At 46.8% G+C, this 22,911-nt stretch overlaps 1 long non-coding RNA gene across 3 annotated transcripts in view; it reads left to right on the top strand.

Moving 5' to 3' along the window:
* LOC119390598 (uncharacterized) overlaps positions 1–22,911 on the top strand; it is a 48,155-nt gene that overhangs the window by 11,130 nt on the left and 14,114 nt on the right. The window contains exons 2-5 of one of the 3 annotated variants that reach the window (XR_005183396.2): positions 2,645–2,704; positions 4,004–4,185; positions 14,013–14,132; positions 21,453–21,509. This is a non-coding gene — a long non-coding RNA (uncharacterized LOC119390598). Of the gene's footprint in view, positions 1–2,434; positions 2,705–2,729; positions 2,924–4,003; positions 4,186–14,012; positions 14,133–21,452; positions 21,510–22,911 lie in introns of those variants that run through there. The other 2 variants (XR_005183395.2, XR_005183393.2) reach the window with 2 other exon arrangements.

The following is a 22,911-nucleotide window of genomic DNA, read 5'->3' as shown; positions in this document are numbered from 1 at the left end:
CAACAAACACCATCCACTGATGTTGGTCTACGTAGCACTATCCAGGCCTACCAGCCTCGACGGCCTATACCTCACCAACGCGAAGGGTGGCTTCAGGTTCCGACATGTCGCCGGTTCTGTCGACAGACAATTTGTCGACAAAATGACCGAGGCATCCACGAATTCCAACAGCTTTACTATACCACATACTTCACTACACATGGACTCCTCGTCATCACGATTACGACCGGATCCTATAACAACTCATTACCAGCTGCTGGTGCTCACTGATCACGGTGATGATGCCCTTGTTCAAGAACTGTCAAGAACTTCCTGCACACATGTACACGGGTTCGTGAAACGTGTGTGCGTTCTCGGGACACGTATAAGCACTACATATCAGTTTACTGCTTCTGGTGTAGGTAATACCCACGTTGCCATTCGCAGCGTTACCCAACCGTAAACAACTGCTTATATAAGACATATGCGGCTCTTCAACATATATATGTGTGCGTATAAAATTTATACAAATCTTTAGCGCCATTTTGTAACTTGTCGTTCAGTAAAAAAAGTTACGCCACAGTCACCTACCCGCCGCATGCTTCGCATAACATCGACTCCCACGGTACGTGGGATCTGCCGAATTTTTCTTATTCACGGATCGTTGCGAAAGCAACCTTTTTTTTACAATTTACCGCGATGTGCCCTTCTTTTTTGCAATTGTAACAGATTAGCGGCTTCCGTGACTCAAACGCCCGTGTAGTATCAGTGCGCTGTTTGGGAAGCTCACTCGACTTGTGCGCTTCCGTTTGCCCTTCCCTCACAGTCTCCTTCGTAAAAGATGGGTCTTTTCTGAAATTACGGTGCGGAGCAGGTTTCCGGTCATCAGGTTTTTTTGAAAAGCCCTCTTTTCTCTCAGCTTTTTCAACACGCACGGCCCTACTGTGCAAGTTTCTACGAGTGTAGTACTCTTCAGCTAACTCTGCTGCCTTGTTTAGCTGTACTTCTCCAAGGTTATCCTGCAGCCAAAGCTTGACATCATCCTCGATACAGCGGTAGAATTGCTCCAATGCTATGCACTCTACCACTTTATCGCGATCGTCATAGACATCTTCGCCCTTGAGCCATTCAATTAAATCGGCTTTAAGACGAAACGCGAAGTCAACGTGTGACTCATTCCCCCTTTTTGCATACCGGAACCTTTGCCGGAAAGCCTCGGGTGACAATTTATATCTTCTCAACAGGGCCTCCTTAACCTCGTCATAGCTCTCAAACGCCTCCCTCGACAAGCACGTTATCACGTCGGATACTTCCTCGGGGAGAAGAGCTAACAGGTTCTGTGCCCAAAGAGACCGCTCGATGCCATTCCTATCGCAGACGTGTTCGAACTTCACGAGATACTTTGCCATGTCCTCGCCCACTACGAACGGTGGCAGTTGGTCCCGAATTCTATGTCCGCTAGCCTGAACCGTCGCAGAAGCTACGCTAGGCGCTTGCGAACACTGACGGAGTGTCAATTCTATCCTTTTCATCTCGAGGCGCTGTTCGCGTTCCTCGCGCTCGCGGCGTTCTTGCCTTTCCGCCTTTTCACGCTCACGAAGTTCTCGTTCTCGTCTTTCGGCCTCCTCGCGGCGTTCTTTGATATCCGCCCAGGCCTCATCGACTTCCTCAGCCGTTAATCCCTCCTTCTGCATGATCTCGAGGATCGCTTGCTTTCGCTTCGCACGGCCCAGAGTAAGGCCGAGTTCTTCACAAATTTCGATGAGTTCCTTCACTTTAAGGTTCTCCATCGTTCACACTAGCCTCTTGCTATTTGCCCTCGTTAGAATCTACTTGCTGTATCCCCTATAAGTCTACTAGAAAGACACGCAAGCAATTCTCAACCTGCCGTGTTTACACCCTCCGCATTAACTTTGGTTTCTAAGCGCTCCGACTTGGCTCGAAACAATCAAAGCTCACTCCAATGCTTCCCACAACATTCTCTAAACTACGATAACCTGTGCTAGAGAAGTCTGGTGAACTGAAGGGAAAACATCAGGCACTCACCACCTCGAGGTAGCTGACGCCGGCCGATCCCGCAGCTGCCATCCACTGTTGGGAAACGGGTGTCTCAGCTTGCGACTGCTTCTGCGCAGAGCTGATAGACGGAGCGATCAAGGCGACGGTGAGTTAAGGCAAATTTATATACATATATACAGAGGCGTTACATATTCGGCGCTGGGGCCGACAGCTTATTGGGCTCGCACAGCGGTGCGACGACGACCCGCGATTTCTTCGTTCGCTGTCTCGCTGTCTCCCTCTCTCCGCGCAGCTTGGTTCTTTTACAGCCCTGAGCGATCGCTTGCATCAGCCAGGAGCGCGAAGCCTCCAATCAGGAACCGCCGTTGGTCGCTGGCTCGAACCGGATCCGCGGATGAGAGGGCTTGCCGCACGTTGCGGGAGAGATTTCCTTCGGTTGCGTCAGACGCAGCGCCGGAGTTGCCGGGGATTGCGTAAGGCTCCCGCCTCGTTGCATCAGCTGGTGTTGACGCTGGTTGCGTCAGACGTTTTACCAGCTTGAATGCCTTGTCGAAGCAAGGAAGTTTAGGTTGGGAGCCCTGGCATAACAGTTCTTGCTTTGTTTTAGCATTGTCTAAGCTTGAGTAAGTTAGGCTTCTGTTTGCAGTGCCTGTTCAGCCACCAGATGATCACCAACACGTGCACGCAGCAAGCTTTGCACCGTAAGGTACTTTATTCTATGCGGGGCAGTATTGCAACTAAGACGACCTTTCTCTACGACTAGTGTGCCGGAGCTTACTTCGTAGAATTTCGTTCAGTTCAGCCTGTATCGTTGCTTTGTGTTAGCATTGTCTAAGCGTAAGTAAGTTATGCTTCTGTTTGCAGTGCCACTTTAGCCACCAGAAGATCATCAACCACGTGCCCACAGCAAGCTCGGCACCTGAAGGTATTTTGTTCTATCTGGGGCAGTATGGCAACTAAGACAAGCTTTCTCTGACTAGTGTGCAATCGGTAGAAATGTTATACTAAGAGAAGTGCAACTTGCTCCCCAAAATCTGTGGTCTTGATTATTTCGGTTTGACGGGCTGCTAAATAGCAATCCGCCTTTTTCACGACGCCCCAGCGCATGCGCTCTCCACTATCAAAAAAATCGCTAAACGCCTCTTCATCTCTGAGTCTTTGCTTCTCGCGATACCGGCTTTCCCGTCTTCTACCAAATCCCTACCGAAACGGCAGAGGTCAGCTCAGGAAAATGAAAGCGGCGCATTGTGCGGAAACTAACACTGTCCTTTTCGGTACTCGACCAAACTGCTTCATTTCATTTTTAATACATCGAAGACCCGGTTTGGGTTATTACATAATGGACGGTTAGCATGGTTATACAGTAAAAGAAGATGTTATGGTGTGATACATGTTTGCACAATATCAAAAAATTAAGAATGACTTTTAAAGGCAGCAGCATGGTAGGGCAGTTCGTTCCAGTCTCTGCCAGCCCGAGGAAAAACTGAGGCTTGAAAGGTTATTGTTTGTGTTGAGGACGGATAACTTGCAGTTGATGGCTGGTGTGCGGTGTCGTGCATGATGATGATGGCTTGATGTAAGGTGGGTGGTTTCGGGATCTGTAAAACAAATTGTGAAAAACAGGGAGCGTGGCAACATGATCACGAATAGCGAGGGATGACAAGCTAGATTCTGCCTTTAAGAGAGAAATGCTGATGTTATATGAAGAATGAGTGAATCTTGTGACACGATTCTGAACTGATTCAAGAGTAGATATATGCTTGGTGAGGGTTCTAATGGCAGCGGCATATTCTAGTTGTAGTTTCACAAATTATGTGTGAGTGAATAGTTTGACCGATACCAATATGTTCATTTCTATGCGCCCAATTAGTGAAATATTTTTTCAGAATGCTTTCTCTTGATGCAAAATACGATTGCATGACAAACAATTTTTTTTTCTCTCATGATTTAATCATTCGTGCATTAGAGGGTTAACGCAAGTCTTTCTGCTTTGATGTTATTGCAGCCACACAAAAGGTTCCAACCCTCATGGATCTAGTCCAGGACAAGCATGAACTTTCCGGGCCATAATTCCTGTCCTGGGTGAAACAAGCCTACACAGAGAAGGACATTTTGAATATAGAGTCCTCAACGCGGCTGCAAGCACATTCACCTATGTGGATGCAATACAGGGAAGCCATGGTGACGGTAAGTATAGCCCGTGCATGCCTGACTCGCACACAGAACTTGAAGAAGGAGACACGACCCCATAATCTGCGAGGTGTCATCAATCTTGTAACGCACTCGTCTACATTTAAAAATGCTGCAATGAATGATTGCTCACGAAAAGAAGCAGAGGCTAAGTTGTTCTCCGTGTCAAGCCTTGAAAAACTGGACGTGCTGCCTCTCTAACAGACGCAGGACTTAAAGTATTTAAGGACATGCCCATCATTGGTGCATCACCTGATGGGATAATATTGTTCACCTGCGAATGCTGCAGAGGCGAAGTTCGCGCCCTTGAGGTAAAGTGTCCTCTCAAAATTGAGAACTCGTTCACAGACTTCAAGGGCAGAAAGCCGAAACTTGTTTACGAAACGCAAATGAATGTAGTGATGAGTATATTGTATTGCATTGTCCATCAAAGAAGAGTCACAATTGTGAATCACAGTGGCAGGAACCTATTTATTGCAGGGGTGTCAAACTCGCGTCAACTAGCGGGCCACAGTGACAAAATTTACTCTCCTTCAGGGGCCGGGACAGTGAAGATTGGGGGGGAGGGGTAACAAATTGTCAGATAACATTGCCATTTGAAAGAAGGCCTTTGCCATATCTCACACATGGGTCACTGACGAAGGGGATCTGACGTCAGGATTCGAGAAACATCGATAGTGGTTTCCAAAATGACTGAAATCTAGACACAAAATTTAAAATACAACGTTTGTTACACGGTTATATTTCAAAACCTGGTGACTACATAGGCAGCCTCGCCAAAACAATCCTCGAGACCAGTCACATCTGTGCAACTCATAAACATACTTATTAGGAAAATATAAAAAATGTGAGACGAAGACAGTCGTGTGGGCTGTGCCACTAGCAAAAGGTCCACAAGCTACATGCGGCCCAAGGGCGGCGTGTTTAAGACCCCCTACTTTAATGTGTCCCAAAGGAATGTTCCTTATTGTGCAATTTCTCTAGTCACACAATATACACACATTAAATTGCTACAGCGGCTAACAGTCAAGCTTGCTAGTCAGAAAGATCATGCATTATTTTGGCTGCAAATAAGTGCTGTCATTCATTGTTTTATTTAGTTCACTGCTTTTAAATGCGAAGCATTTCTTAGCGAACCTCTGGCACTTTGAGCGTTTCTATCTACGTATCTATCTATCTATCTATCTATCTATCTATCTATCTATCTATCTATCTATCTATCTAGCCGCCTACGTCTGGGTGCTCTCATGATCGCCTCCTTAACTTGGTGTAGATCAAAATTTGCATGGGAGGGTAAGAGGATTTGACGAATATGATTGCCGGGTCATGACCTGACTAACGTTAAAATCCTGTCGCGTACGTCGTCAAACCCTTTCCACTAGACACGTGTGGCACATACCCGTTTACCATGGGCCGCGGTGTACGGGTATGCGCCACAGGTGATTGACAGTTTATATCTACCCAGGAACGGCGAGAACAGACATTGGTTACTTAAATGCTAAAGCGTTAAGGAAAACCAACATCGGCAGCATTGACTCAACGAATAGAAAGAATGAAAATTAGGATCCCAGCAGGAATCGAACCCAAGAATTCTGCGTGGCTATCAGGTATTCTACCACTGAGCCACGCCAGGTCTATAAACTGGTTTGAAAAAAACAGCCTACGCAGGCGTAATTCGGTACAACGTCAATTGTGGTTGTGGTGCTGGCTATCTAATTTTACAAGAAAGCAATAAACGCTACATGATACCCCTACATGAACGCTTCTACGAAGACGTAGAATCAGCAATGAGTAGGGTAAAGACAGAGTATACTGTACTGATGGGCGACTTTAATGCAAAAGTAGGCAACAAGCAGGCTGGAGATCATGCAGTTGGGGAATATGGCATCGGCTCTAGAAATGCCAGAGGGGAGTTACTAGTAGAGTTCGCAGAACGCAATAATTTACGGATCTTGAATACCTTCTACAGAAAACGGACTACTCGTAAGTGGACGTGGAGGAGTCCTAATGGCGAAACTAAAAATGAAATAGACTTCATAATGTGCGACCACCCGGGCATTATACAGGATGTGGAAGTAGTTAACAAGATCCGATGCAGTGACCATAGAATGGTAAGATCTAGAATTCAACTAGACGTGAGGAAGGAACGGCAGAAACTGATACGCAAGAAGAAGCCGATTAATGAACTAGCTCTGCGAGGGAAAGTACAAGAATTCAGAGTTTCACTTCAGAATAGGTACGCGGCTTTAACCGAGGAAACCGACCTTAGCGTTGACGCAATGAATGATAATCTGACTAGTATCATTAAGGAGTGTGCAGTGGAAGTCGGGGGTACAGTCGTTAGACAGGACACTGGTAAGCTATCCCAAGAGACGAAAAACCTCATTAAGAAACGTCAAGCTATGAAAGCCTCAAATGCAACAGACAAAATAGAGCTGGCGGAGCTTTCGAAGTTGATCAATAGGCGTAAAGTAGCCGACATAAGAAAGTATAATATGGAGAGAATTGAGCATGCTCTAAAGAACGGAAGAAGCCTCAAAGCTACGAAGACAAAACTGTGCATAGGCAAAAATCAGATGTATGCATTAGGGGACAAGGATGGCAAGGTCACAACCAATATGGATAGAATAGTTGAGGTAGCGGAAGAGTTCTACAGAGATCTGTACAGCAGCCGAGACAGTCAGGATGATAATGTAAGAAGCAGTAATATCCCAGAGGAATCTGACATCCCACCAGTATTAACAGGAGAAGTAAAGAAAGCCCTAAAGGGAATGCAAAGAGGCAAAGCCGCTGGTGAGGATCAGATAACATCAGACCTGCTGAAAGACGGTGGAGAGATTATGTTAGAGAAACTGGCCACCCTGTATACGAAGTGTCTCTCGACAGGGAGGATACCAGAATCTTGGAGGAATGCCAACATCATCTTGATCCATAAGAAAGGGGACGTAAAGGACCTGAAAAATTACAGGCCCATCAGCTTACTGTCCGTTGTCTACAAGGTATTCACAAAAGTAATTGCTAACAGAATTAATAGGACATTAGAGTTTAATCAACCAAGGGACCAGGCAGGATTTCGTACAGGCTTCTCAACAATAGACCATATTCATACTATCAATCAGGTGATAGAGAAATGCGCGGAATACAACCAACCCCTATACATAGCCTTCATAGATTACGAGAAGGCGTTTGATTCGGTGGAGACATCAGCAGTCATGCAAGCACTGCGGAATCAGGGCATCGACGAAGCCTATATAAACATAATGGAAGACATCTACAGCGCATCCACAGCCACTATAGTCCTTCATAAAGAAAGCGACAAAATCCCAATAAAGAAGGGCGTACGACAGGGAGACACGATCTCTCCAATGCTATTCACCGCGTGTTTACAGGAGGTTTTCAGGGCCCTAGATTGGGAAGAATTAGGGATAAGAGTTAATGGAGAGTATCTCAGTAACCTGCGATTCGCTGATGACATTGCATTGATGAGTAACGCGGGAGACGAATTACAGCTCATGATTACTGAACTGGATACGGAAAGTAGAAGAGTAGGTCTGAAAATTAATATGCATAAAACTAAAGTAATGTGGAACAATCTTGGCAGAGAACAGCGCTTTGCGATAGGTGGCGAGACGCTGGAAGTTGTAAAGGAGTACGTCTACTTAGGACAGGTAGTAACCGCGGAGCCGAACCATGAGAGTGAAATAACTAGGAGAATAAGGATGGGATGGGGCTCATTCGGCAAGCACTATCAAATCATGAATGGTAGTCTACCACTATCTCTCAAGAGGAAGGTATATAACAGCTGCATCTTACCGGTACTTACCTACGGAGCAGAAACCTGGAGACTTACAAAGAGGGTTCAACTTAAATTGAGGACGACGCAGCGAGCGATGGAAAGGAAAATGATAGGTGTAACCTTAAGAGACAGGAAGAGAGCAGAGTGGGTCAGGGAACAAACGGGGGTTAAGGATATCATAGTTGAAATTAAGAAGAAGAAATGGATATGGGCCGGCCACGTAGCACGTCGGCAGGATAACCGGTGGTCATTAAGGGTAACTGACTGGATTCCAAGAGATGGCAAACGCGTGAGGGGGAGACAAAAAATTAGGTGGGTAGATGAGATTAAGAAGTTTGCAGGTATAACGTGGCAGCAGAAAGCACAGGACCGAGTTGATTGGCGGAACATGGGAGAGGCCTTTGCCCTGCAGTGGGCGTAGACAGGCTGATGATGATGATGATGATACCCCTACGATATGTACTCCTACGATACAGGTGTCGTATCAGATTAACGTCTGTAGTTCCAGTGTCGGCTCCGCTTTTATAGCAGTCTAATGAACATTACGTTTGTATTCCTATGATTCAGCAAGCTATATTGAAGCATTGCTCGGCCCCGGAGGAATACATTAACGAAAGTTACATATGATATCCACATCACCACACCGTAAAGTGCACTTTGTCCACCAGAACGGCGCAGTGTCCTCTTCATTTCTTACGAGGCTGGGCGATGGCCTCATGCTGACCGAGGATGATGCCAGATTGATTGACAGCCGCTTTGTAGATTAGGCTACGTAGGCCACACACACTCAGGTAGTCTACGAACACGACAAACACCATCCACTGATGTTGGTCTACGTAGCACTATCCATGCCTACCAGCCTCGACGGCCTGAACCTCACCAATGCGATGGGTGGCTTCAGGTTCCGACATGTCGCCGGCTCTGTCGACAGACAATTTGTCGACGAAATGACCGAGGCATCCACGAATTCCAACAGCTCTACTATACCACATACTTCACTACACATGGACCCCTCGTCTCCACGATCACGACCGGATAACAAGTCATGACCAGCTGCTGGTGCTCACTGATTACGGTGATGATGCCCTTGTTCAAGAACTGTCAAGAACTTCTTGCACACGTGTACACGGGTTCCTGAAACGTGCGTGCGTTCTTGAGACAGGTATAAGCACTACGTATCAGCTTACCGCTACTGGTGACCATAGCCTTTGGCTATGGGTCCAACCAGTTTTGATATTTCTGTATGTTTCACGTCTGCAAATAAAGAATTGAATTGAATTGAATACCCACGTTGCATACGTAACCGTAAACAACTGGTTATATAACACATATGCGGCTCTGCAACATATATATGTGTGCGTATAAAATTTATACAAATCTTTAGCGTCATTTTGTAACGTGTCGCTCAGTAAAAAAAAGTTACGCCACCGTCCCCTACCCGCCGCATGCTTCGCATAACATCGACTCCCATGGTACGTGGGATCTGCCGAATTTTTTTATTTTAGCCTTTGTGTACACTGCTTTGTAACTCCCATTAGCTTGGAGCAGGTACACTGCAAAAATTTTGCAGATTTTTTGCTGGGATAGGTCACGTATGCTGTCTCAATGTGAAAGAGACAGACTCTGCGAATGGCACTTATGTTTGTTAATATTGACCTGTGCTTGCAAGCAAATCATTGGGTTTGCTTGTTCGAAATTTTTCTTGCAAAACTTGAACTCAGCCTGTGTTATGCTACATGCTGTAAGTGTGCCTGTGAAAACAATAAAGTTATGCCCTGACAAGCTACATCTCTTGTATGAAGGCCTTGTCAAGCAGCAAAAGTGATTAGTTCATTTTGCTTCTCCGTATTCAACCGTTTAGATCACTTCACAAGGGCTCGATTATTGTGAGTCAGCAGTATAGGTGATTATAAGGAGGCAGTTTTTTCTAGATTGTACGTTTTTGAGCATAGTCTTTCATAAAAATAATTGATCATTGTACCTTCTGCGCACTCCTTCATGCAAGCACATTGCATGGTCTTTGCCTCCCTTTTTTATTTAATGTGGTTTGTTCTCAGTATATGACTTCCCATTCCTTCCACAATGAAATAAATTCATTGAAGTACATCCATCTCCTAGTGAGCATTCGGTGACAGAAAAAATATTGGAATGTGAAGGCGTTCACTTGCACAACTTATCAAAAAGATCATTATCAATTTTATTGGAGTGCTCATGGAAAAGCACACAGTTGGTAGTGTAGGAAGGGAATTCTATTGATAATATTGATATGGGAAATAGCAATGCAACTTCTACCAACTTTAAAAAAAATCACAGCATATCCACGGAGTGAATGATGATGAGTGGGCGAAGCTGCGGAGGTTCATCGGTAAACCGTGAATCTTCCGTGAATTCCGCCCAGTACATCATCACCGACGTGAGATCGGGCGCGTTTATACTAAAGGTTCGATGAGTTATGACGACTTGCAGCGCACTTTAATTTTACATGTACGCTGTGAATTTTCATTGTTTAGAAAACCATTGCTTAGAAAACATCTGGCGTCTTTCGTTAAGCAGCTGGCGTCTTTTCGTTTTGCTTTAGAAACATCTGGCGTTCTTTCGTTTTGCTTTTACAAAAGATCTGGCGTCTTTTGTTGGTTTATTTCATCAATCAACGGCGTTTTGAACAAAATTTTTATTGTTTAATCACGCACAGGAGAAATCTCACCAGGCACTACCTTGGAGGTAAAGAATGGCTGCTAATGGGAATGAGAGACAGAAGAAGTCGGCTTTTAGCTAACGCTGCGAATTTTTCATTGTTCAACAACGCACAGGAAAAATCTCCCACCGGCACCACCTTGCAGGTCAAAGCGTAAGACTGGTTACATACTACGCTACGAGGGACGAACGGGTGCCGCTATAAGGAGCTTCGCCCCTAAAACATAATCCATTCTAACGTATTCATCAACATCAGGGCTGGGCAAAGATACTTTGAAATTGTATCGCGATACAATACAAGATACTCAGGCAAGAAGTATTGGAGATACAGATACAAGATACTGCCGCGATAATTGTATCCGATACGATACTTGGCATTTGTATCTTAACATACTTCGATACATTCTCAAATATGTCATTATAGATCCATATACTGTAGCAGCAAACGCTCTACACAAAAATTTCTGCTTGAAAATTCCTTAACTGTGACCTATTTTGTTTCACTTGAATGAAACGTCTGTTAGTATCTCAAAAGTTCTGCACTCCTAGCTCAAAGTACATTACTTTCCTTCCAAAACAACTTAATGCGGCTTCTTTTAGCTTCTTCATAGGACAACTCTTTATATACTTCGCTGACAGCGGTTTTTGCTTGTCATTGTTGCAATTGATGGGAGTGGAGCGCGTTCCCCATGCATTAGGAACTGTATAATGCGCGCCGCCATGTCATCACCAATGACAGGCACGCACACCCGATTAGGCAGCACTGCGCAATCAAAAGCATGAATCTGGCTCACGAGTGGCAAACCACAAGAGCGTATCTATCTCTAATCATAAGGGTGCGAATTGTACAGCGCGCACCACTGCTGCCGTTTCATTCGGAGCCGATAGTACGTGCAACAAGTTTTAATATGCATCCAACTCGCCCAGGCTACGCTAGTTATCCGCATTAATCCGCTGGTCGATGAAGTTAACAATTTTATTATGTCGGCAAACGTTTTGTATACACAAGTCCACATGACTACAATTGGGAGTGGAGTGTGCATTTTCGTTCAACTCAAGTCTGTTTACACAACGCTATGTTTTGCGAAATAGCCGTAAAATTGATCACGCTTCGCTTCCAAAGCAGCACTCCCTTTAACTCGCTTGGCGGGACGTTCGCGCTTTCTTAATGCTTTCTCAACGCCACCCAGCCCAGGGAGTCACGCTATGAACTCGGGGGCGTGATGCTGACCGCGATGGCCCTGTGCATGTAGAAGATACGTTCAATGTTAACGTTTCCAAACTTCCTGCAATGATAGCAGCCATCTAAAGAACTGTCATTACAAGAAATGAACGCCGTGCGACGCGAGCGAACTATAACGAAAATGCTGCTCTTCTAGACAGAGCCTAGTTGACGACAAAAGCCTAATCCCCGCCTTTGCGTCAACGGAGCGCCGTTCGCAGCGCCAGCATCGATGGCGCACAAGGCGAATATGCGTTCTAAAAATCTGTACCAAACACATTTCTCTAGTTTAATTCGCTAAATTTATGAAATACTGACACCGATTTCAGTTCTTCATGTTCAATTAGTTCAGCTTCCGTGGTAAATCAAGATCATTTACATCTAATGATAGACCTCAACCTGAAGTTTAATAATGCCAAAAGCGGACAGAAATTACCCTTTATACATGCTAACCAGACTAAAAAATCGTTTCACCAATTAGGTCTTCATAGAACACTTAATAACACTTTATTGAATCACCTCAGATCTATGATGTTTTCCATTAACGTATATCTCTAGAGAGTCACTCCACGCCCCAAATATTGCAGTGGTGTGTTTTAAATTACCGAACTTATCAATATAAAAAAAACATAGTCCAAATAACGCATTTTCAAAATTTCCACTGTATTTTTACTGACATCTTCTAATGCTAGTAGAACCTTGGTAAACTGTTTGGTTATAAACACCACAGTATCCAATATTAGCACTTTTCGACAAAAAAGACGCAAAATGAAGCATCACATTAGGAAAAGTGCTAATGGACTGTAAACCAGCGTGTCTCGTTCGGGTGGATATATCAAGCATGTGCAGCTAATTTTTTTATTCAATCACAGTGTTTTTCAGGATTATTATTTTGCAGTTTTGATTTAAATTGCGCTGCATATTGGGGAAGCTCTTCAGAGAGACACAATTTATTTACAGAAAGGCAGAGAGGTCGGCCTGAGCTATAGTTTGCTGTGGCTTGCTACTCTATGCTGGGGAGGGGGGACAGAGGAAGGGAAGCTCTTCAAGAAACAAAAACACCTAGTGGTGCCCGTTACAATTATACATTTAGGTTTTCATGGCTACACAGTCATAGAAATGCTAGGGACGAATTTATGTCGCATTTCTCTCGTTAAACAAGGATGAAAATGATGACAGTAAGCCCCGTGCTAATAAAAAATGTACTTGTGAATTAGAGTAATTTCTTCACTGGTACTACTGGGTGCGTGTTATCCTTCTCCAAGCAAAAGTAAAATGATGCGCGTCACACAATGCCCTTATGCAGTTCTGATATCAATACTACAGCATTACGTTGTCTGTATCTTGCGCTTAAGGTGTTCAAAATTGGCAAAATTATTTTGTCATCAGCGCCTATATTTGTGCGAGTCACGCAAATATAGAAAACCAGAGAAGATACGCGGCAAATATTTTGAAAATCAAGTAAAGAAACGGCAAACGTTCTATTAAAGGCTGCAGAGGACTCGCTGATTTCTCCTATTTGGGAGATGTGAAAACTCAAGACAGAAGCAGTGAAAAAATTATCCAACATTTTTTATAGATTACTTACCTACACTCAAAAGGCAGTATACTTATTTTTGCATTCGAACAACTTTGAATAAAAGAAATGATATCGGTTATTTCCTTCTCCAAGATTTACTCGATTGAAACCAGCAATGTACATTTTCTATATGTGTGTGCGCAAGGGCAATGACCAAGTTGATGTAGCAGTTTTCTAATCGCTTTGTTTCTTGTGACCTGCCTGACCTACACGTTGACTTACGTCTCAGTTATAAGCGCTCCAGACCGAAGTGTAGTCATCAGATATTCCGCGATCTACTTTACACTGGTTACATATCATTACTCATGCTCCTGGTTATATAGCAATGACACAAAGACATATTGGACATTTGCTTATTGCAGGCATGCTTGGATCCAAAGTGTTAAGACCCGCCGACAATGCTTGTAGTGATTGAAAAGATGCTTGCGCTCTTTTGTAACCTTAGTAAAATGAGAAGGTTGACAGCGTTTTTGTTATTGTTATACATTTGCGTACTGAGCTTTTCTAACGTCATAACATCGGAATTCTTACAGCTTCCGAATGCGCATATGTACTTGTATAAAAAACAAGAGAAAATCAGATTCTGTCGTCTAGCCAGAAGCACGAAGAGTTCAAGATGAAAAACCTTTCCATCGGTATCGTTGTCGTGCTGGGTAAGCTTTCTCATTTCGCGAAGTCATTTTTCTGCCTTATGCTCTGCGCAAGGCTCGGAAATTGGCATTAGCCAACACGCGCCCGCATTGCCTAATCAGAATCTTAGGCTTCTTTATTAGGAGTCTAATAAGAGACATAACCGTGAGCGACATCGTGCTTTATGAAATATTGTCACGTGGTCGTGACGTCGACGAAGGCAGCAGTCAGCGCGTCAGAGATGAAACTATTTATTTGGCCGAACTTGTGGCCGGGAAACTGAAAGTCAAACTACAGAAATTCACTGATAGCGGCGAACAGAGCGTCGACCGTCGATCAACTGACAAGCGGTGAGGCGCGTCAGCATTTAAACATGTGCCGTCGAATAGTCCAGCGTTATCGCTGGCTGTCGCGCAAATTCTAGAATAAGCTCGAATGTGCGCGTCTTGAGCGCAATCTTAACAAAACGATCTACAATGATCACGAAGCTTCTCGAACAATGGGGCGCGGTGACAGCTGAGCTGCTGATTCCCAGCTGTTAGTTTGCTCACCCTTTTGTACTGCTTCAACCACTCGTCGACGTCCTCACTGGCAGTCTCGGCAAAGCAGGGTGGCTCCTTGTAGAGTTGTGATGTGGCCACTGACCTCGGTGTTTGAGTTCCCGGTAGCATGTCTCCTGCTGAGGCGGGCGGAAGTCCCACAAGGCGACGAATCCGACGGGGGTCAAAGTGTAGCGATTCCGTTGTTCGGTGCTCACGTACCCAGCACCTCCACCACTCTGTTACGAGGTCTGTAAGAGAGCTTTATTCGTAAGGCACTGGACGGCGAGTGTCAGCCAGTACTGCACGTCGTTCTTCTCTTCCTTTCTACTCCATTGTTGTTGTCGCTGCTACTCCTTCGCTGTAGATTAGACCCATTAACAATATAATAATTGTTCGGGTTTTACGTTGCAAATCGGCGACATGATTATGAGGGAAGGCGTAGTGGAGGACTCCGAAAAATTTTCAGTTATGGTGTTTTAACGTGCCTTTAAATCTAAATACGCGGGCCGTAAAGCATTTCGCCACCATCGAAATGCGGCCTCCACGGCCGGGATTTCATCCCGCATCATTTGGGAAAGCAGTCGAGCATCATAACTATTAGACCACCGAGGCGGGCCAAGGGCAATCCTGAATTCCATTGTTTTTGCACTCACTACAAACGGGGTTGGCCTGTTTTTAGTTGTTAGTTATGCGCATGTCCTTCTCCGATTGAGGGCTTTCTGTCCCGTCGCTATCCAATAATCATGATGCCTTACATTGTCTACTACTGTTATGTGCGGCATCATATCTGAGTCAGCTCATATTACAAGGAATATTTTGCTGTTCGTTTCCTCAGTAGGATTCTTCCATCTCATATTACAAGTTTCACGAGGCGTTCTGGGTGACCAAGCCCTCAGATGGTAGAGCCGAGCAGCGAGAGATGACAATCGGGACAATACCGAAACGTAGCTTTTATGAATAATCTCGTCGTCGTCTTCTCCTTCCAAGCCAGATCCCCGCTACCCATTATTTCCAGTACAGTTATCTCCCCCGGGGAAAAGAAGCCGTCCCGGCTACCTAGGGGTACGATAGCACAGGGGGATCATAGTAACGCTTTAAACGTTCTACATGCACAATTTCGCGGTTGCGACGACGCTTATCCGAAGGTGGTTCAAGAGGCTCCACGATATAGTTCACGGGAGATGTTTGGTTCACTACACGGTAGGGACCCTGGTAGTTTGACATGAGTTTCGGGGACAACCCAGGGGTCGAGGCAGGCACCCAAAGCCACACAAGCGAGCCAGGAGAATAGGATGCAGGCGCGACCGCGGCATCACGGTGGTGCTTCTGGCGCTGCTGGTCCTCTGACGTCAATATACGGGAGAGCTTTCGACACTCTTCTGCGTGTGCAGCAGCCTGGGACAGGGTGGTAGATTCCGAGGCATCAGGGCGATACGGAAGAATTGTATCCATGGTGCAGGATGGTTCGTGCCCATAAAGCAGGAAGAAGGGGGAAAATCCTGTGGTGGCCTGCGTGGCGGTATTATAAGCATATGTGACAAATGGGAGAACATGGTCCCAATTGCTATGGTCAGATGCGACGTACATGGCCATCATGTCACCAAGAGTGCGAATGAAGCGCTCAGCCATCCCATTAGTCTGCGGGTGATACGCAGCTGTTGTACGGTGAATGATACGGCATTCTTTGAGAAGAGCTTCTATGACGTCGGATAGAAATACACGCCCTCTATCACTGAGTAATTCTCTTGGGGCTCCATGGCGAAGTATGATGTGGCGCAGAAGAAACGAGGCAACATCACGCGCAGAGGCGCTGGGCAAAGGTGAAGTTTCCGCATAACGCGTAAGATGGTCGATGGCCACGATAACCCAGCGGTTGCCGTCTGAAGTGCTTGGTAGAGGGCCATAGAGATCGACGCCTACGCGATCAAATGCACGTCCTGGGCAAGGCAGAGGTTGCAGCGGGGCAGCTGAACGACGAGGAGGATCTTTGCGGCGTTGGCACGCGAGGCATGAGAGTACATAATGACGGACGAATCTGTACATCCCACGCCAATAATAACGAAGGCGGAGGCGTGTGTAAGTTTTGAGTACCCCTGCATGCGCGCACTGTGGATCATCGTGAAACGCCGCACAGAGATCCGAACGGAGATGCCGAGGGACCACAAGTAACCATTTGCGACCGTCCTGGAGGTAGTTACGGCGGTATAACAGCCCATCGCGAACGGAAAAGTGGTGTGCTTGGCGACGTAATGCACGGCTGACGGGGGGTGCCGATTGGTGTTGCAGGAAGTTTAGCAGAGAAACAATCCATGGGTCCTTCTTCTGCTCCAAAGGCATGTTCGTTGCAGATATGGACGACGCCGATAACGGCACGTTAGGTGAATAAGTCTCGCTATGTAGAGGAGAGCGAGACAAGGCATCTGCGTCGGAGTGTTTTCGGCCGGAACGGTAGAGTACTCGAATGTTGTACTCTTGGAGTCGAAGCGCCCATCGAGCTAGACGACCGGAAGGTTCCTTTAAAGAAGAAAGCCAGCACAGGGAATGGTGGTCGGTTATCACGTCAAATGGGCGGCCGTAGAGATAAGGTCGGAATTTAGTTATGGCCCAAATTATAGCCAAGCATTCTTTTTCTGTTACAGAATAGTTGGATTCAGCCTTCGTGAGTGCGCGACTGGCGAAAGCAACGACATACTCATCGAAGCCAGCCTTTCGTTGGGCAAGAACGGCGCCAAGGCCGACACCGCTGGCGTCCGTGTGAACTTCTGTCGGAGCGCTGGGGTCGAAATGCCGTAGGATCGGAGGAGAGGTCAGGAGATGACGCAGCGTATTAAACGCGGCCTCGCAACTTGGTGACCAGGTTGAAAGGTTGTGGTCCGCACGAAGAAGCTTTGTCAAAGGGTCTATGATGGTCGCGAAATTGCGGATGAAGCGGCGAAAGTACGAGCTTAACCCGATGAAGCTGCGAAGTTCTTTCAAGGTCTTTGGCCGCGGGAACTCAGCGACAGCTTGAAGTTTGGACGGATCAGGGAGCACCCCATCTTTTGACACGACATGGCCGAGAATGACTAGCTGCCGAGCTGCAAAGCGACACTTCTTCAAATTGAGCTGGAGGCCCGCGTTGGCGATGCATGTCAGGACGCGTTCAAGTCGAAGTAGGTGGGATTGAAAGTCCGGTGAAAATATGACAATGTCGTCGAGATAACAAAGGCAGACCTGCCACTTAAGTCCGCGTAGAATGTTATCCATCATTCTTTCAAACGTTGCAGGCGCATTGCACAGACCGAAGGGCATGACGGTAAACTCATATAAACCGTCAGGGGTGACGAACGCAGTCTTCGGGCGGTCTGTCTCAGCCACCGGGACCTGCCAGTATCCGGACCGTAAGTCGATGGACGAGAAGAATTCGGAGCCTTGGAGACAGTCTAGCGCGTCGTCAATACGTGGTAGAGGATAAACATCCTTACGGGTTATCTTGTTGAGTCGACGGTAGTCTACACAAAACCGAATGGTGCCATCCTTCTTCCTGACCAGCACTACAGGAGAGGCCCAGGGACTGTTCGAAGGTTGTATGACGCCGCGTTTGAGCATGTCGCCTACGTGCTCGTCGATGACGCGGCGCTCCGTTGCTGACACACGATACGGCCGTTGGCGCAATGGCGCATGGTCTCCGGTGTCGATGTGGTGGACAACTGTGGAAGTGCGGCCTAAACGAGCTTGTTGTAGGTCGAATGATGTCCGAAAGCGGTTAAGGAGGGCCACAATCTGGGCGTGCTGACTCGTAGTGAGGTTGGGGTCAATGCACCGAGAAAACGTGACTTCACGAGACGGCTCCGCAGGAGTAGCGTCAACGCCGACGGCGTCAACCTCAACAGAAGCCGGGTTGTCAGGCACAGTATAAACAAAGCTTTGGTCAAGTTCGTCAGCATGACCGAGACACTCAGCGTGGTGCAAGGTAGCAGGACAAGAAAACATGTTCACAACATAAAGAGCGCTGACACCCTGTCGAACGGTAAGAAGGGCAAAAGGGAGCAAGAAAGGATGACGGTGAGTAGCAAGCTGCGACGGTGTGAAAAGAACTGTGGAGTCCGAAAATGCAGCGCAGGATACGGGTACAAGGGTGGAAGAGAAAGGAGGAACGTCGGTGTCGCTGGCGACTAACACTCGAGAAGAGGCGCCGGAGGAATCTTCGAAAATGTTGCCGCCGAATGGAGACAGCGAAAGTTCAGCACGGGCGCAATCGATAACGGCATCATGAGATGACAGGAAGTTCCAGCCTAAAATCATGGCATGAGAGCAGCGAGGCAGAACGACAAACTCGATGTGGTACAGGGCATCGTCTATAGAAACCCGAACGGTGCACGCTCCCAATGGGTCAATCGGCTCGGCGCTTGCTGTACGTAGCGAAATCGCAGAAAACGGCGTCGTGACTTTTCTGAGCTTAAGACGAAGCTGGTCAGAAATAACTGACACCGCTGCTCCCGTATCGACAAGCGCATGAACGGCAATACCTTCGGCAAAAACGACAATTACATTGGTCGGGAATAAATTAGGACTTGCGCAGTTCGCTGATATCGCAGTTCTTGCCTCCGGAACTGCGTCATTCAGTTTTCCTCGTGGACAGCTTCAGGTCGGCGGATGAGGGGAGACAGAGAACGTCGACGAGGAGATGGAGACCGACGAGTACTGTAGCCTCGGGAAGAAGGCGCGGCGTCGAAGTGTGGACCGGCAGGAGCCGAACGGTAAGTGTAGTCCGGACCATTGCTTTGTGGTCGTGCAGAGTCGGAATACCAAGCACGGCGGCGGCAGAATCGTGCTACATGGCCAGCACATCCGCATGAGAAACAGATGGGCCGGTTGTCTTGGGTGCGCCACGGATTGAAAACAGGGGCCGCAGATTCAGCGAGGTATTGCCGAGCCGGGTGAAGGGGCTGCGGTGGTGGACCGTAGTTTCTTGTCGGCGTATAGTTTGCGGTCGCGGGTAAAGGTGAAGAGAAGGTGGGCGTAGGTGCGTATTGCACAGCCGCAGACGGCGGCCTCGGCTTTGCGGCGGCTGCAGCGTACGTAAGCGGAGCTGTCACTGGAGCCGGCTGATGAGCAAGTGGTACGATGCCTGCGACTTGTTCGTGTATGACCTGACGGATCTCGGGAGTCAGGAGCGATTCAGACGCTTGGGCGGCTGGCAGAAGAGACAGCTGGCGCGCGACTTCTTCCCGAACAAATTGCTTGACCTGGTCGAGGAACGACGAGTCGGAAGCAACAGCACATGAACTGTTTGTTAAAGCCGAAAGCGTGCCGTCTGGTATTAGAGCTCGTCGTGTGGAAAGCCGTTGTTTGCGCAGTTCTTCGTAGCTCTGGCATAGTGTAATCACTTCGTTGACCGTCTGTGGGTTTTTCGCCAAGAGCATTTGGAAGGCGTCGTCCTCTATGCCTTTCAGGATATTCCTTATCTTCTCGTCTTCGGTCATGGACGGGTTAATGCGCCGGCAAATGTCAACTACATCTTCTATGTAGCTGGTGAAGTTTTCACCTTTTTGTTGAGCACGACTGCGCAGCTGTTGCTCAGCCCGAAGCTTGCGGACGGCGGGGCGACCGAATACTTCTTGAAGTCTAGCTTTGAATGCTGTCCAGGTGGGAAACTCTGATTCGTGGTTGTGGAACCAAACGTTGGCGACTCCGGAGAGGTAGAAGCTGACGAAGCTGAGTTTATCCGCGTCATTCCATTTATTAGAGACGCTGACTTTGTCGTACAATGACAACCAATAGTCCACGTCTTGATCTTCAGCTCCACTGAAGATGGGAGGGTCTCGTTGGCGTGGCGTACCTGAACAGACGACTGCAGGTGACGCCTGGGGAATAGTGCTCTGCCCAGCATCGTCAGGCATGGTTGGCACGGGAGGGATCGTCCGGTTTCGGAGTTCCAGGTCTGGAAGTAACCCGCAGCTCCACCAAATGTCACGAGGCGTTCTGGGTGACCAAGCCCTCAGATGGTAGAGCCGAGCAGCGAGAGATGACAATCGGGACAATACCGAAACGTAGCTTTTATGAATAATCTCGTCGTCGTCTTCTCCTTCCAAGCCAGATCCCCGGTACCCATTATTTCCAGTACACAAGGAATATTTTCCTGTTCGTTTCCACAGTAGGATTCTTCCATCTCATATTACAAGGAATATTTCGCTGTTCGTTTCCACAGTAGGATTCTTCCATGCTCGCTTCCTATTTCTATGCTTTCGGAAGAAGGTGTTCAATATGGGGAGCTCATGAGCTCTAACCTGTAAATCTCACACGTAACGGTACAACAGTGGAAAGCCTCGTCGCTTATCGTGTAAAATTCCGGAGCCAGCACGATCACGTAGCGAGAACGCGTAGGGCAGCCGCCGCTCATGCGGTCCTGGACTGAGGAATCCACCCACACGCAGCGCTTGTCAAACTACCATGCTGTACATTATATTAAAGGTTTTAAGTAATTCACTCTACCGGCCAATGTAAGGAAAAAGATAAATACTAATGAAAGAAGTAAGCGCAAACATACGGCACATAGCTTTTTCTCTACTTTCTTATATCTCATAATCCACACTCTTTAATTATATGAAATACAAATGATGTCCGTTACATTTTTGTTTGTTTCGTTACTTTTGGGTTTTACATAATTTTGTTCGATATTTCAAAGGCTTTGTTTTTCGGTCATACCTAATAATGGATGGTGACGGAAAAGAAAGCCCTTTCCAACGAACTATCAAATAATGGATAGTTCTTTGGAAGTTGTTATTATAACTTGATAATTTCTGTCATTTTCTTTTTCAGTGCTATGTGCCATAATCCGCTCCGAATACGTCGACGGAGAAGTTGCGCAGCCGACAGGTACCTTTTTTTCTTGCATTACCAGACAATCACTTTCGGCATGAACTTCAATTTAGCAAACTCAGGCATCCACTTCTCACCTATAAATGCTTACATGTCCGCAGCGTTGTTGAAGTGGTTCAATAGGAACGACTGTCGGGTTTTAACAAAGTGAAGTCAGCTCAAATGAAGGCTACAAAACGGCAGCCCATTTTCTGATTAACGCCGGCACTCACGTTACATCACAGGTTTTACCTTCATCGAAACGAAATGTAAGCAGAGTTAATTGTCGTATTCGTGCTGATTTGCATGTATTGAAGATGTAGGCGTTGTGGCCGATTTATTAAACACGTCGCGCTGCGCAGAGAGGGGTGGCAGGTTGGAATCCACTGTCCCAAGCTTCGGACAAAACTTCTTCTGGACGATCTTTTGCGCGTAACACACACGGTGCCCCAGCTATTTCTAGACAGAACTTTAAAATAATTCCGACTCACTATATGACTACGCGACCGTCGCGAAAGATTATTGGTCAGCTGCCAGCTCGTAATAAGTTCACGTGCTACGTGACGCCAACAGGCAGAAAAAGTGTGTTCCACACTCGCCGTCATGGCTACTGGCGGCGCTGACTGACGCTCCCACGTTTAAATACACATATATACCCCATAAAGTGAACGGGGGATGGCCGCCGCGGTAGCTCAGTTGGTAGAGCATCGGACGCGTTATTCGAAGGTCGCAGGTTCGGTCCCGGCCCGCGGCAAGCTATCTTTTCGTCTACTCTTCTTTGTTCACATTTACATTGCATTTACTACTGATAACGTCCCCTATACTTTCCTTGATATTATTGTCTGTTAGCTCTCATTAATATTGTGTATAACAAAGAAAAACGAGCCCTTAAAATTTCCACTTCTTTCCTTCATTCATAGCGAGGGTCTCTGTCTGGCAGACTTGATGCTTTCAGGTAGTATGCGAGGGATTATTGGTCAGCTGCCAGCTCGTAATAAGTTCACGTGCTACGTGACGCCAACAGGTAAAAGTGTGTTCCACACTCGCCGTCATGGCTACTGGCGGCGCTGACTGACGCTCCCACGTATAAATACACATATATACCCCGGAAAGTGGACGGGGGGATGGCCGCCGCGGTAGCTCATTTGGTAGAGCATCGGAAGCGGTACGCGAAGGTCGCACGTTCGGTCCCTGCCCGCGGCAAGCTATCTTTTCGTCCACTTTTCTTTCTTCACATTTACATTACATTTGCTACTAATAACGTCCCGTGTACTTTCCTTGGCATTACTATCTGTTAGTTCTCAATAATATTGTGTATAACAAAGAAAAGCGAGCCCTTAAAATTTCGACTTCTTTCCTTCATTTACGCGACCAAATGCATCTTGCGGACTGCTGCATAGAGTAAGTTACACGATTTTTT

The sequence above is a fragment of the Rhipicephalus sanguineus genome, chromosome 4 (genome assembly GCF_013339695.2).
Source record: "Rhipicephalus sanguineus isolate Rsan-2018 chromosome 4, BIME_Rsan_1.4, whole genome shotgun sequence".
NCBI classification, from domain to species: domain Eukaryota; kingdom Metazoa; phylum Arthropoda; class Arachnida; order Ixodida; family Ixodidae; genus Rhipicephalus; species Rhipicephalus sanguineus.
Note: the sequence above shows the minus strand (reverse complement) of the source record. Positions and strands in the feature narration are given on the sequence as shown.